The 17,452-nt window shown below is 34.3% G+C and overlaps 1 protein-coding gene across 2 annotated transcripts in view; it reads right to left on the bottom strand.

Moving 5' to 3' along the window:
- Positions 1 to 17,452, bottom strand: part of LOC137250978 (UNC93-like protein) — a 284,617-nt gene that overhangs the window by 223,581 nt on the left and 43,584 nt on the right. Inside the window, exon 1 of one of the 2 annotated variants that reach the window (XM_067784784.1) lies at positions 7,379 to 7,702. The exons of the other annotated variant lie outside the window; for it this stretch is intronic. The gene's annotated coding sequence lies outside the window, so the exon portion shown is untranslated. Of the gene's footprint in view, positions 1 to 7,378; positions 7,703 to 17,452 lie in introns of those variants that run through there. 2 annotated transcript variants of the gene reach the window in all.

Genomic DNA, 17,452 nt, shown 5'->3' on the forward strand with positions numbered 1-17,452 from the left:
TGCTTCAAATAACGTCTTCATATAACTTTCAAGGTGCATACAAAGGTTTTAACTTTCATTCGGAGCTTAAGGCTTTAGAAAGTTTGTGGAATGATGAAAACACCAGGAATAAAATTCGATGCATCAATCTTTGATTTGGAATCAATAACAACGTACCGAAAAAGAACAAAAATAATTTTTATATACATATATAGATATTGAAGTAAAATTTTTGCAAGTTATTGTGAGCTTCTTTCGATTTATTCTAAATTCTATACATCGGCTAATGTGACATTGCAACTTCTTAATCGTACTTGAATAGTAAATATGCATTATGATTACAATTTAACTTGATCTACATTTTACAAATGACTCATACGTCTGGGTGTTTCGTACAGCACGCTCTTTCAAAAGTTACTGTTTGCTTGTTTATTTGACTTTTGCAAGCGTGGAAAATTTTCAAATCATTTATACCGCCTGCGTTGTGTTGTTTCTCATTAGCGACATATGGTGACAAAATTTAAAACTAAGACTACAAAAACGAAGTAAACAACCAACAATGAAAATTAAATAATAATATGAAGACTCATTTAAACTCGCCAATGCTTCTAAGACCACGTTTACACATGCCCTAAGCTATAATATATCGTCAATAGGTAATCTACGCATATTCCATCCCTAGTAACTAGATTAATTTCTGTAAATTTTTCACGTTTCTCTTTTATTTTATGCTTCAATTTAGAGATTACACTCTAGAGCAGTGGCCGGCGCGCCATAGCTCAACTGAGCCAAACTTGCTTCACACATATTTTTAAAGCCCCGTGACATAAGCAGTTTTTCATATAGATGGGTTTAACTCAATCTTATGCATTATGAGTAGATTGCAGATAAATGGTGACATTTATTCCATCATCATCGATTGCGTGATCGGGTTCGTCATCCCACTGTGTTGCATCGCAGTCTTCATTTAGGAGAGCAGAGAAGTGTTCTCTCCATAATATAAGTACTCTCTGGGCAACGTTTACAAGGTTGCCGTTTCAAACAGAAAGCGGTGTAAATAATTTCAAGGTAATATCTCAATTGTATAAAACTTATGGCGGAAAAACTGGTGCAAGTTTAATAAGGAAAAATATATTTTAGTTTTTCTATGACAAATTTCCGCTATCACTAAAAATAACTTTCAAATGGCCATAAAGGTTTAAAATTTTGATATTCAGAAAAATCTGTTCGTAAAAAATTCGTTTCATTTGGATGAGCCGTTCTATAGTTATAGGGCCGGACTTTTATTTGTCTTTAAAAAACAAAAGTCCGGACTTAACTTTTATTTACTGACTTATAAAATAAAAGTTCGGATTAAATAATTTCTTTTGGACTTTAAAACTCGACAGTCCGAAAATAATTTTTTCTGATATACTTTTACTCGAAAGGGAATATAGGTTTGGGTTCCTGGATTCAACAGCTATTTGAGATGAATAAAAATTTATAGAAATATCGGTTGACTTGACCCGTCATTCTGTTCATTTTATGAGCTTTTTTCATTCTGTGCAAGAGCCCTACAGCAAAAAATTATAAATCGAACAAAAAACAGTCAACTATTAAAAAAATACAAGGCACGATAACCTCTGAAGAGGTTTTAAGGACGAGCTTTTATTTCAATTTGCTCCTTTAATTTTTCCTACAAATGGGCGGGACGACGTCTACATGTTTTATGCCGACTCCGGCAGACATCTGCAAGGCAGACGAGTTTTCACTTAGACCTTTTCATGACAGAAATGCACTCGGAGTGTTTGCCAAATCACTACGGAGGGACGACCCTTCCTACACAATTTTTTTCTAATTGAAAACTCAGGTTTCTAAATTTTTGATGTTACTTTGCCCTGCATTTGAACCCAGGATCTTTGGTGTGGTAGGCGGAGCACGCTACCACCATACCATGGCGGTCGGCAACTATTAACTGTGATGGATTCGAGGTCTGGTGCCGGTTATAGCAAAATTAAAATTTAAAATCTGGTAGAATTTTTTTCAACTCCATAACTGAAGTTTTGTTGGTGCAAGTTTTATCTTTTTGTGGCTAATTTGACATTAGACAGAACATTTTAGTCGCAAGCTATGTATTTAATTTTTTTTTTTATATTCAGCTGAGCAGTGCTCACAGAGTATGTTAATTTTGTTCACACAACGGTACCCCATAACGGCATAAACTAATCGAGATGGATATAGACTTCTATATATCAAAAAGATCTGGGCGAAAAAAAAATCATTTAGCCATATCCTTCGATCTGTCCGTCCGTAAACACGATAACTTGAGTAAATTTTGAGGTATCTTAATGAAATTTGGTATATAAGTTCCTGGGAACTCCTCTCAGATTGGTATTTAAAATGAACGAAGTCGGACTATAACCACGCCCACTTTTTCGATATCGAAAACTTCGAAAAACCGAAAAAGTGCGATAATACATTACCAAAGACGGATAAAGCGATGAAACTTGGTAGGTGGGTTGACATTATGATGCAGAATAGGAAGTTAGTACAATTTTGGACAATGGGCGTGAAACCGCCACTTTTAAAAGAAGGTAATTTAAAAGTTTTGCAAGTTGCAATTTGGCAGTTGAGTACGTAATGTTCGGTTACACCCGAACTTAGCCTTCCTTACTTGTTTTTGACTAGTTTCTTGTTTCACTGCGTAAGTACGTAAGCATAATTAACAAAATTTCGTTTTATTTCAAAATTTTAGTTTTATCTTTAATTACTAGCAAAACAAAAACAAAAACTTAAACTAATTTCAGCAGTTACCTTTACGATTTTAAACTAATAAATATTTAACCTTCACCTAATCTCCTAATGTATAATTAGCTAATCGATACCTCATAAAATTATCACAGACGACGCTTATTTAATTGCTTTTCACATATTTCAGCGAGTTAAAATTTTTTTGTTTCATTTTTTGGGTTTTTTGTCTACTGCTTTATGTGTTTCGCTGCTTATTGGTTATTATCATTGTCATAATGGTATATTTGATAAATATTTTATTTTTATACGAAAAACCCCGCGCCAAAAAAAAAATTTGGGAGGAGATAACCACCTCAACGTTATTGACCGACTTCAACAAAGTTAGATAGTACTTGACTATCCATTCTAATTGATTCTAAATGCAAATATAGAGAGTGATGACTTTACGATTTGTTTTTTACTAGGCAAAAAAAAAAATATTTGTACATATATACAAATTAAGTGTTTCTCCATTCCTCTTTACAGGGAGTGTTCTGAAGTTTGCGTCAAAAACCACTTAGACAAGAATTTATGCCAAAAGACAACATTTCTATTCCCCAAGCAGGTTATTCGCATGGTCATTGTCATGCAATTGGCCCTCTGCCAATTCATTACCTGAAGGAATTTTCATGCCGGTTGACGTACGTTGTTACTTGGCTAGATACACGTTTTAGTGCTTAGCAATATTGATATTGCAGTATTGTGATTAGTATAAAATATAAATAAATAAATTCAACACATTTTGACGTGAGCTGAGGCGTTTATGAAAAAAATTTCTGAGATAGCCCATTTTTCACCCGAGTTCTGATAGAGCGTTTTCGTACAGGCAGTCAAGATAAGAAGACATTGCCCTCAGCATTCGAGATATTCAAGTTGTAATCGGGAAGGGTTACAGCGAAATCGGGAAGAGTTACAGCGAATGTAGCTACAATCTCGTGATTGCAGCAAGGAGAGAGGATTTGGACCACATACTTGTCTCGGGTAACCGGCCTTCTCTGACATAGGGATGGAATGTTAATTTGGATCACTCCCTTAATTCATGTTTTGGAATACGCCCCACAGTGGATCGAAATTGAAAAGTTGGGACTTAGGACTTAAATGTATATTTTCGTATTCTGTGATCTTTTTCCATAATTTATTGTTATATAACATTTTTTCGTAAAAGCTAATTTAAAAAAGTTATGACACTTTTAGTAACCGGGTTTCATATCGACATACCCTAACGAGCATATGTGTACATCTAGGTATTTTTTCCAATATCCAGCAATTTTGGCTTCTCTAAAATAATTTTTACTATTTCTCAATAAAAAAAATATACATGTATATATATATATATATATATATATATATATATATATGAACTATATGAATCGTATTACATGCCTTCAAGTGTGCATAAAATTTTAGTACACGGAGCTTCAATAATAGAGCGTTTTGTTTCCATTCCTATTGGAAAGTTGTCCGAAGAAGCCGCTGAATCCAGAAATAAAGATTTTAGAGCATATCATCGAGACCATGCAAGAAAAATTAGCCGCAAAGCCACAAATGAGTACATTTTAAATGATTTGTTAGTTACTTCTGACCCATTTATTTCATCGAGGAGATCGAAATTACCTAGTAAGCATGAGGAAATATCCGAAGAAGTGAAATCTCTACTACTCCTACCGCAAAACCTCGCCTACGATACAGAAAACTAAATATTTTAGTTTCTCAATTTTAATTGGGTACGAATATACATACTATATATGAATCGCAACATTTACTTAAAATAATAAAAATTTTTTTTTTTTTTTAGTTTTTTTTTTTTAGTTTTTTTTTTTTTAGTTTTTTTTTTTTGGTCATATACCTATATGTATATTTGGAGATTTCATGGACTATTGACCGATCGAATAATTTTGGTACTAACGAACAAGCTGGAATAGTGAGCATCATATAAATAAAAAAAAAAATTAACGAACAAGCTGGAATACCTAAATTTTTGATTTGAACCTTTTTTGGATTGTTAAATGTAAATTCAATATAAAAAAATTAAATGTATAATATTAATTATCAAATATGTTTGGTCTTAAATATTACCCAAAATTAAAAAGTGATTCGCAATACTAAAAAAAAACACAAGAAAAGAAAAACAACGCGAACCATTTCGAACCATGAAACCGAGTACATTGCATAGTATATAACCCTAACTATATAAATAAATTAATCAAGTTTTGAGAAAATGTGAGGAAAATGAGTTAACGGTAAAAATGTGATTTTTCCCATACACACATTTTTTTATTTGCTATAACTTTTTTGTTTAAGACTTTATGAAAAAATACTCATATATAAAAACGTCATGTAATGGGACTTAAAATCGATCCCCATCAAAGTTTTTGTGTTATTAACTAATATTTTTTTCATGTCCCTAAGTCCAATGAAAGCCAAATCCAGACCACTGTGCGCCCCTGGGACTTTTTTAGTAAGCTGGCGGAATTGCTGTCGGTTGCGCCTTCACGAAGAAACGAACTGTTTGAGATGCAAAGAAAAAATCCCTCAGTACACAGAAAGTGGATGTGAATTTTCGCCACACAAATTGTTTCCTCAATTTAGTATACGACTATATTAATAATGAAGAAAATTTCTAAAAAATTCAGAACTGGCTGAAAGGGACCCAAATGTTTTATGCCGACTCCGAACGACAGCTGCAAGGCAGATTTTTAATGTGAAGCATTTCATGGCAGAAATACGCTCGGGGTGTTTGCCAAATAACTGCAGGAGCAACAGCGGTAGAAACCCTTCTTTTTAATTAAAAGTTTCTTTTCTGAATTTTTGATGCATATCTGAGCAAAGAACCTTTGGTACCACACCGGCGGAGCTCGCTATCACTGTATATAAAATACCATACGTTTACTACCTTAGCATGTCTCAAATATTAAAAAAAAAAAAAATATCAAAAAATCGCACATTAAAAAAATGCGAAATATACAATAATGCAAGTATATATATGGGGTATTCCATCCCATTTCGACCAATTTTGAACCCGACCCCTTTAGAATTGGCTGAAACTCTTTCTTCTTTTTCTAGCTTACGAAAGACGTTTTTGAGAAGTTTTTCAAATTTTTTCATCCAACTCAAAAAAAGTTATGAATTTATAAAAAAACACCGTTTTCCAACTCAAAATAAGTTTTAAATATTTTGAAAAACTTTTCAAAAATTGACCGTTTGGGATCATTTTTTTTTTAATAATATGTTTTTAAATGTACTTTTCGGAAAAAATACAAACAAAATTTTAGTTTTTTTTTAGTTAAATAAAAAAAAATTCTCAGCCCACTCCGGGATTAGTGGGGATGATTGCAGAATTGATTGAAGTTTTTTATGAGAAAAAAAGGGCGAATTCGAAAAATCTCGAAAAACTGAAAAATTACAAAAAAAAAACTTTAAAAATTTTTTTGAATTTTTTCCGAAAAGTACATTTAAAAACAATTTAAAAAAAAAAAAAAGATCCTAAACGGTCAATTTTTGAAAAAGTTATAGCATTTTGAAAACAAAAACGGTGTTTTTTTAAAAATTCATAACTTTTTTTGAGTTGGATGAAAAAATTTGAAAAACTTCTGAAAAACGTCTTTCGTAAGCTAGAAAAAGAAGAAAAACTTTCAGCCAATTCTAAAGGGGTCGGGTTCAAAATTGGTCGAAATGGGATGGAATACCCCATATATATTAGGGTGGGTCGATTTGTATGGACGCAAGTTAAACGATATCGCGCCATCGATTTTTCGATGGGATTTAGGCTCAGGAAAAAAATTCCACTACGCATACCCAAAAAAATAATTTTCGAGCTTGGGAAATTTAATTTTTTTTTTTACTTTTTTCGACTTTGATTTTTAAGGTTTTTCTCATGACCTACTAAAAAAATTTTCATATGTATACCCTGTCCGAAACAAAAATGTCCGCTAAAAACGTTGGCGATAACATGAAAATTTTACAATCAAATGAAAATTTGTTTAGTACGTCATGAAAAAACCTTTAGAAATCAAAGTCGAAAAAAAAATCAAAAAAAAAAAATTAAATTTCGCAGGCTCGAAAATTATTTTTTAGGGTATGCGTAGTGGCACTTTTTTTCCTGCGCCCAAATCATATCGAAAAATCGATGGCGCGATATCGGTTAACTTTCGTCCATACAAATCGACCCACCCTAATATATATATAGAAGTTTGTTTAACGACCAAACTGGAAAATACTAGAAATTTTGGAGGACCTATGTCACTTGCGGCTTCCAGATCGGACAGCTGTATCACTCCTAATAGCTGGAGTCTTAGCCTGGCAAGCGCAGGGCAGGACCACAAAACGTGCTGGATCGTTTCCTCCTCCAACCCACACTTCCGACAACTGATATCGCTGGCCAAGTATATTACTAGCATCATCTTTTGGACAATAGAGGAAGGTGGTATATGATGTTTTGGAGAGCATATCATGCGTCTGGGGAAGAAGTTAAACCGAATATCTCAAATCTAAAAATTTTTGGTTAGGCAGTTATTGCACTATTAGATTATCTTTTAGGTCGTGATACTATTCAAGAATGACACCCTAGAAAAGTCAAGGAAGAGAAATCGGCATCTTTCTTTTTTCAATTCATTTTATACAAGAAACTCACCTTATATAATGCACTTCATTACTTGTATCTTTGTTATTGATATTTTACAGTTTTTTTTTTGTTTTGTTTTTAATTATTAATATTTATTTATAAAATTTTTTTAAATCAACGCCCATGAGTTAAGCTCGATATGTGTTAGTATGTTCATCTTTCGTTTCTGTATTTATTTAGTGTTTTTTTTTTAATATTTAGTGTTTCCTACATATTTGTTCATATTTATTGCACAGTAATTGTATGATTTGCAGATCCTTTCAAATTTATTTCAGCTCTCCCGCGAAATTCTAAAAATAGCCTTGTTTATTTAGTGTAACGAAATTGACAACAACTTAGCTTTCAGCCCTTTCGAATAGAAAGTGTAGCAGTACTAAGTGAATAAAATGTCAATGGCAAGAATACAACACTTGCGGCTTTCTAATAAGAATATACCACAATGGACGATAATAGCGGGATTCGCTTTGCATTGCAAACGGTGCAGGGATTGCACGAAATGCATAGATTGCACGGATTGTAAAGTCATAACAACAAAATACATGCAACCCGTGCGTTTTATAGTATGTTCAAAGATAAGTAGCTATGTTTTTGTGCAACGAATGGTAGGAAAGGAAAATCAACCCTGTTTCAGCGGCGTTGCTCTCATTGCTCTTACTTCGCTCACGAAAATATTGAGCAAGTGTTTTTATACTTTTTTGTCGTGTTTGGTTATTTTATGTTCAAAATTTTTTACTCTGCGTACTGATGCAATGGGATCTTCTTGCAGTTCTGCATAGTGTTGTATATAAACAATCTGTGCAATCCGCGCACCTTGCAAGACAAAGCGAAGCACCTAATGTGTATGTAAAAAGCATATGAGTGCAATTGTTTCTCATAACAAACTCGCTATTTCTCATAGCATAAATGTACATAAATAGTATATAAATAATCAGATGATCCGCAGGTATTTCATTGATATTGAAAATGAATAGTTAAATGCACTCTCCAATGCCACATTTACATATATGTCCAGATACACAGTACATTTTGTATGTACATAAATAAAAAGCTGTTAAGAATATAAAGTATCGATTGTATTTTCATAGAATGTTTTATTTACATAAATTTGTATGCTTCATTTTCCAAGCTTATAAATATATGCGTTTATATTATAGATATATCAGAGATTGCATGTAATGTTTATCACGGTAATCAATCGAAGTCCAAGAACAAAAAAGGGATTTACTAGTGGGATATATTTATTTTTGAAATTTTTTGGTTTTTCTCAGTGATTAAGTTATATTTTCAAATATTTTCTCACAATCACTGGGATCGTTTAGTGTGATTTATTATCTTAGGTTTTTTTTGAAACTTTTATTTTGCGACCGAAATGGGCTTCGGGCAGGTTTTATCTCTCCTCTGCTCTATGAGAATTAGCATAAACTTAACATTCAGTTATTATAAGGGTCTGCAAATAATTGTTATTCCTTAATTGTTATTCCATAAAAAAAAAAAATACTAATATACTTGATCGTACATTTTTGTGGTCATGCATGGACTATTTTCAGATATTTAAGATAATATTTGTACTGGGGTAATTTGGGATCACTTCGAGTCTTTTTTTATAGTAATGTTGAGATCACGCCTGGGCTATTTTGAGAACACTTCGAGGCTGGCAATATTTCAAGATCAATTTGGGAATGTTTTAGAAAACATTTCTGGATCATTTGCACGATTACTAATACTATTTTGGAATCAGTTAACAGGGCTTGTAAAAATTCATTTATGAATACGAAAGATGATCGAGCTGTTATCGCTATGCAATTAGTTTATCAACGAGTTATCGGAGTGTTATCAATAAAAACGGTTTTCGTAAAGTTGTCGGTATATTATAGGTGAATTATCAACGTGTTATCGGTTTATTATCGAAAATCTATCGATTGGTTATCAGCATGTTATCGAGAAAATATCGGTTTGTTATCGAAATGTTACCAATTTTGTTAACGTAAAAATATCGAAAATAATTCGATAACTTTTCGATAAAAAATCGATATTTTTCGATAACAACAAAAACATATATTCTTCACACACCAAAAAATGCCGTATTTGCGGAACCACATCAATTATTCACAAGCAACCCTACAGAAAATAGTGCGATTAAAGAGAGCGGTCTCCGATTGATCTCTTTTGTCTACATTGGCACACAATTGATCCGCTCTAGTCTGCTTATGGTACAGTTTTGGACTAGTCAGGTTGAAATATATGTAGCCATTTTAAGAAACATAAAAAAACGGCAACGAAGTGAGTTAAGGCTTGGTTTCCTCGAAAGTGGAAACTAAGAACACGGTGAAGTTCACCGTAACGTAATATAGCGGCAGGGCATTAAATATTACGGCCGTCATGACGGTAGAAACTCATTCATCACCGTTTCTCAAATAATTGAAATTGATTACGAAAAAGGAACATTTTTGAATTAAAATTTTTTTCTTGTAGGTTTATTTAAGGAAAATAGTAAAAACAAACTAAAAAAACACGCAAAAATACAAAATTAAATTTTGCGAATCGTCTGCCGTAACTGTTCGTAATTTCCAACAAAGCGGTGCCGCTGAAAACGGTGACTATACCGGCCACTCCTTAGCGGTCGTAACATAACGGCACCGCCTTTGGAGAAAACCAAGCCTTTAAATAAAAAAGATTACAGGTAATTGATTCGAATTTAAGAAAAATTCGGAGACTTATACCGAACCTAAATAACTTGGGCCATATGTTCCATTATCGTCGACCCATATCTCCTGGAATGAGTTGGCGACTTAATAATTTTTTTACATAGATGTATCTAACAATTTTTTGCAAGTTTTAAATGTACATAACCTCTTACCATACGAAAACTAACACTTTTTGATGAGAAAAGAAATTAGTGTTCATTCGATCCCATATTGGTACAAACGGGATTGGTTCTATCGTTCCCGTTCGGATATAATGGGTTTCTTAATAGGACATGCTCAAACAAAAAGGGAACAAACAGTTCAACGCATACAAAGAGATCAAAACTGGCATTAGTCGCATACTCCTTTTGCGACTCATCCTGGACTCAATAGTTTATTGAAATTGCATTCGAGTGAAGCCGAATGCAAGTGAGTAAGACATAAAAAACAAACAAACAAAAAATTTGCATTTCAACTCGTGTGCCTCCAACTTTCAATGCCGATGCGAAAGTGCTCAGTACTTTTTTAATGATCGTATTGCGAAATATTTTCATTATTTTCTGACTTTGTTTTGCTAAGTTGTTAATATGTGACATAGAAGAAATAGCAAAAATCAAATCGCTAAAAGTAAATTATTTATAGAAATGCGCATTCTTGTTTAAATACTTAAGAATGTTTATAAGCAAAATATGACGAAATGAAATAACAAATTGAAAACAGAAAGAAAAAACCCGATGCACGTGAATTAAATAGCATACGAATATATATTTACAAAATAAAAAAAAAACCGGCGTGTATACACATATACATTAGGGCGGTCGATTTGTGGGGAGGCAAAAAAATCGCCCATTGCTCTGTGAAAATCGTATTCTAGGGATCAAAATAAGAAACTTTGCCGAAGGAACCATACTTCGAATTCTGATGTCCCCCCCAGTTTGGGTCGAACTTTTGGGTAGGGGCAAATTTTGAAAAATCTCACTTTGACCCATTTAGAGTGCTCCAATCGAGTCCAAATGTATGACCGACCCCCACTAACTTTGGAAGCCCGACCCACGATGCCAGTGGCACACCCCCTGGAACCCCCCTGGGGGTTCACCATACAAACATTGTGGGGGATTTTTCAAAATTTGCCCCTACCCAAAAGTTCGAACCAAATTGGGGGGGGGGGGGGGGGGGGGGGGACATCAGAACTCGTTTTAGAAGTATGGTTCCTTCGGCAAAGTTTCTTATATTGATCCCTAGAATACGATTTTCACAGAGCAATGAGCGATTTTTAAATCGACCCGCCCTAATATACACGGTAGAAGTTAAACTTCTAAAAATGAAAAAATGTTTCCACATGAGAAATAACAAGTAACGAAAGCTAAGTTCGGGTGTAACCGAACATAACATACTCAGCTGAGAGCTTTGGAGACAAAATAAGGGAAAATCACCATTTAGCAAAATGAACCTAGGGTAACCCTGGAATGTGTTTGTATGACATGTGTATCAAATGAAAGGTTTTAATGATTATTTAAAACGTAGTGGGCCTTAGTTCTATCGGTGGACGCCTTTTCGAGATATCGCAATAAGGGTGGACCAGGGGTGACTCTAGAATGTGTTTGTACGATATGGGTATCAAATTAAAAGTATTAATGGGGGTTTTAAAAGGGAGTAGCCCTTAGTTGTATATGTGAAGGCGTTTTCGAGATATCGACCAAAATGTGGACCAGGGTGACCCAGAACATCTTCTGTCGGGTACCGCTAATTTATTTATATATGTCATACCACGAACAGTATTCCTGCCATAATTTCAAGGGCTTCTGATTTCGCCCTGTAGAACTTTTTCATTTTCTTCTACTTAATATGGTAGGTGTCACACCCATTTTACACAGTTTTTTCCAAGGTTATATTTTGCGTCAAAAAACCAATCCAATTACCATGTTCCATCTCTTTTTTCATATATGGTACAGAATTATGGCATTTTTTCATTTTTCGTAATTTTCGATATCGGAAAAGTGGGCGTGGTCATAGTCGGATTTCGGCCATATTTTATACCAAGATAAAGTGACTTCAGATAAGTACGCGAACTAAGTTTAGTTAAGATATATCGTTTTTGCGCAAGTTATCGTGTTAACGGCCGAGCGGAAGGACAGACGGTCGACTGTGTATAAAAACTGGGCGTGGCTTCAACCGATTTCGCCCATTTTCACAGAAAACAGTTATAGTCATAGAATCTATGTCCCTACCAAATTTCACAATGATTGGTAAATTTTTGTTCGAATTTTGGCATTAAAAGTATTCTAGACGAATTAAATGAAAAAGGGCGGTGTTTCGCCCATTTTGAAATTTTCTTTTATCTCTGTATTTTGTTACACCACATCATTACTGGAGTCGAATATTGACATAATTTACTTTTATACTGTAAAGATATTAAATTTTTTGTTAAAATTTGACTTAAAAAAATTTTGTTTTTTAAAGTGGGCGTGTTCGTCATCCGATTTCGCAAATTTTTATTTAGCACACATATAGTAATAGGAGTAACGTGCCTACCAAATTTCATCATGATATCTTCAACGCCTGCCAAATTACAGCTTGCAAAACTTTTAAATTACCTTCTTTTAAAAGTGGGCGGTGTCACGCCCATTGTCCAAAATTTTTCTAATTTTCTATTTTGCGTCATAAGGTCAATGTACCTACCAAGTTTCTTCGCTTTATCCGTCTTCGGTAATGAATTATCTGACTTTTTCGATTTTTCGAAATTTTCGCTATCGAAAAAGTGGGCGTGGTTGTACTCCGATTTCGTTCATTTTAAATAGCGTCTGAGATGAGCGCCCAGGAACCTACATACCAAATTTCATCAAGATACCTCAAAATTTACTCAAGTTATCGTCTTTACAGACGGACGGACAGACTTACGGACGGACGGACGGACGGACATGGCTAAATGAATTTCTTTTTTCACCCAGATCATTTTGATATATAGAAGTCTATATCTATCTCGATTAGTTTATGCCGTTACGGATTACCGTTATGCGAACAAAGTTAATATACTCTGTGGGCTCTGCTCAGCTGAGTATAAAAATAAATACAAATCTTAGAGCGAGTATCGGCATTGAAAGTGATTTAGTCGTTGGTCAACGAAGAATGAAGCAAAACGAATGCCTTGTTTAGCATTCAAAGAGACTGGAGATTTCGAGTTCAGTACTCAACTCACGAAAAACTAGCTGATGAAAAAGTGAAATTCAGAAACATGTCCTAGTAACCATCGCCGTTTGCAAACTTTGTAATTTTTCTCAAATATCAATGTTCAAAAAAATATGCCGTAAATATGCCATTGCGAGTGTCGATCGGAATAGAATCGACTATTTGTCGATTCCATCTTTTCCATTCAATTTTGTTACTATGCAAATTAATCGCCGAATCTTTGGACCATTATTGACAGGGAGCTGATTTGAAATAGATTTTGCACCTTTTTTGACTTTTCGATTTATATACCATAATTAATTACTATCCGATTATCACTCACCGGCCTTCTATCTACTTCAATCGACACTCGCAGTAGGGAGGATTTTTACATAAGAGTATTAAACAATTAAATTTTAAAACAAACTTGGCAATAAAAGCTTCAATCTAGGCTTTGATTTTAAAACGGTTGGTTGTACAGGTATAAAGGAATCGAGATAGATATAGACTATCATATATCAAAATCATCAATATCGAAAACAAATTTGTTTAAGACATGTCCGTCCGTCTATCCACCCGTTAACATGATAACTTGAGAAAATATTAAGATATCTTCACCACATTTAGTAAACGGGTTTATCTGAACCCAGAATAGATTGGTATTAAAATTTAGCGAAAACGGACTATAACCATGCCCACTTTTTCGATATGGAAAATTTAGAAAAATGGGAAAAATTAGATAATTCAAAAACGAATACCACTAAGCTAGTGAAATTTGGTAAGTGGATTGGTTTTATGACGCGAAACATAAATTCCAAAAAATTTTGGAATATGGGCGTGGCACCACCCACATTTAGAAGAAGAAAATTTGGAAGTTTAAAAAACGGTAAATCAAAAGCCGTTAAAGATATTACATTGTAATTTGGCAGAAATACTATCCTTGCCAAATTATATAGACTGAGTGAAGATAATTAAAATCGGTTAAAGAAGACGCTCACTTTTCCTAAAGTTCGTACCCTAGCAAAGTTGGCAGTAAATCTTTGATATTTAACTACATTTGACTGATATTCTACCACAGTAGTGGTATGGTTGAGCTAACAACAAATCTTAATCAAATTTTGAAAATGGGCGTGATCAGCCCCTTTTTTTTGTCACTCTTTCCAAAATACTTTTAATGCCATAATTCGAACAGAAATATCCCAATTCGAACGAAATTTGGCATAAACATTTTTTTCCTAGCTACAACTGAATGTTGAACTGCATTTTTACCCGCTCAAGCTCATTAGTGGTAGCCTGCATCGTTTTTGATTCTTTTGAACGAAAACGAGTTCAGAATAGAACCATATTGTAACAGTTATAAAGAATTTAGGGAATTTGCGCTTACTTGAAACCTCCTGCTAACGTTCGAATCGCTAAACTGTTGAATAAGTCACTCCAATATTCTCTATTGCAAAAAGATGTTTATTAGACTGCTTTGGGAGTAGTACAATTATACTTCATAATTATACTTCACTTCGCAACTGATAGCGTGTTTAAATCAAACTGGTAACTGATTACTCAGCTTGCGCTGCTTTTATACTCTACGTCGCTTCATTCGCATATTTCTATTAAAGTCTAGACGTTTCGCCTTCTGCTGTATCTCCTGCTTGGTAATTGAGCTAAATATATGCGTGTGCATGTGTGAGAACCAACTTCGGCTGATGACTACATGTGTTTGTGAGTATCTCTTCGTTGCCTTGTATGTATGTGTATAAATGATGATTGATTTGATGTACGCAACAGTGGCAGCTTGCTTTATTGTTGTGCCTTTATTTACTTAATATCAGCTTAATTACTTACTTAATTGGCGCTTAACCGTTTAAACGGTTATGGCCGTCCAACAAGGCGCGCCAGTCACTCCTTTCCACCGGCGCCAATTGATTACACCAAGGGAGTTTAAATCGTTTTCCACCTGGTCCTTCCAAAGGAGTGGGGGCCGCCCTCTATCTGTGCTTCCATAGGCAGGTTCCAATAGAAACACTTTCTTGGCCGGAGCATCATCTTTCATTCGCATAACATGGCCTATCCAGCGCAGCCGCTGCGTTTTAATTCGCTGGACTATGTTGATGTCTGCGTATAGCTCATACAGCTCATCGTTAAATCTTCTTCGGTACTCGCCATCGCCAACGCGTAGAGGTGCATAAATCTTTCGAAGAACTTTTGTCTCGAACACTCCCAGAGCCGCTTCATCTGCTGTTGTCATGGTCCATGCTTCTGCCCCATATAGCAGGATGGGTACGATAAGTGACTTGTAGAGTATGATTTTCGTTCGCCGAGAGAGGACTTTACTTTTCAATTGCCTACCTAGTCCAAAGTAGCATTTATTGGCTAGAGTGATTCTTCGCTGTATTTCAGAGCTGATGTTGTTGCTAGTGTTGATGCTGGTTCCCAAATAAACGAAGTCTTTTACTATTTCGAAATTATGGCTGCCGACAGTAGCGTGGTTGCCAACGCGCATATGCGCTGACTCTTTGCTCGATGACAGCAAGTACTTCGTTTTGTCCTCATTCACCATCAAACCCTTCTTGACCGCTTCTTTTTCCAGTTTGGAGGAAGCAGAACTAACGGCGCGGGTGTTTAGACCGATGATATCAATGTCATCAGCATACGCCAGTAATTGCACGCTTTAGTATCAGCTTAGTGATGCTAAATTCATCACACTATATTATAACACGCGAAGCAAACAACAACGCCGTTTCAAGTGCACTACTGGATATGTAATGTTCGGTTTCACCCGTATTTAGACTTTCTTACTTGTTAAGGCTAAATTTGATATTTTTTTAATCCTTTACAATATTATCGCTGGTTTTATGTGAGTGTAAGTAAATTTCTTAGCAGATATACATACAATTTTAAAAATATATTCATGTAGTCACTGATCCTACTTGTTCGGGGAAAAGGCCCCCTTTTGCCACTCCCCTAGGCAAGATTAAATTGACATACGTCATAACTTGGAATCTGTTTGTAGCAGTTGATTCATAATTGGTTAGGTGTAACTTTTTATACGTTTCAACCAAACCCAAACTCTGTGCTTGTCGTATAGAAGCTGCCACAACTTTACAAAAGCCAAAGACAAGAGCCCACAAATGACAAACCAGATAAAAAATATACTAAATTAAATTAACAAAGACTAAATTAAATTAAAAAAGACAAGAGCCCACAAATGACAAACCAGATAAAAAATATACTAAATTAAATTAACAAAGACAATGTTTGACAAATGCTATCTGTTAAAAACGAATTGCATTGATGAAATCGGAAGTAGATACGAGTAGGAAAACGTTTGTGTGAATAAAATTACGTTGCTAAAACCAATAGCAATAGAAAAATGTTTCAACGCCGGCGAAGAAATTAAAAATTGATAGCGATGCTGGGAAAATAATCAAAATTACAAGTACACAATTTTATGTGAATTTTCACATAAATACGTACACAAAAGTTCATAGTTATAGCCCAACCCAGAATTGGCATGTTTTTACTATTTATATATTTTCGTTTGGGTGTAAAAATTTTCTCATAAAGTTTTGATTCAAAGCCCCATTAAGTCTGTGTACTAAGCTTTTTAACTTGAGTAAATTTTGAGGTATCTTAATGAAATTTGGTATATAAGTTCCTGGGCACTCAGCTCATATCGCTATTTTTCGATATCGAAAATTGCAAAAAACCGAAAAAGTGCGATAATTCATTACCAAAGACGGATAAAGCTATGAAACTTGGTAGCTGGGCTGACCTAATGACACAGCATAGAAAATTAGTAAAATTTTGCACAATGGGCGTGGCACCGTCCACTTTTAAAAGAAGGTAATTTAAAAGTTTTGCAATCTGTAATTTTGCAGCTGATTATGTAATGCTCGGTTACACCCGAACTTAGCCTTCCTTACTTGTTTAAATTAAAAAAAAAAAATTTAAAAACACTATTTTGAAGCTTATACCATTTTAGTCTAATAAATTGCACCCTTGAGATAGGATGAAAATCGTCTCGATGTTTGAAGAAAATATTCAGCAAATTAAGAAATAAACTTTCAAAACTTTTTTAACTCTTCACAAAGCTTGCAACGTACGCTTTTCAATAAGAGTTCCATTAAAATATTTATTGAAATTAAAAACAATTATGTAATGGTAACAATTAAATACCCTAAAGCATCCGAAAATATCATTTTAAAATTGTTTTACTAAATTTAGATTAGGTTAGGTT

Source organism: Eurosta solidaginis, chromosome 4 (genome assembly GCF_040869045.1).
Source record: "Eurosta solidaginis isolate ZX-2024a chromosome 4, ASM4086904v1, whole genome shotgun sequence".
Classification (NCBI taxonomy): Eukaryota; Metazoa; Arthropoda; class Insecta; order Diptera; family Tephritidae; genus Eurosta; species Eurosta solidaginis.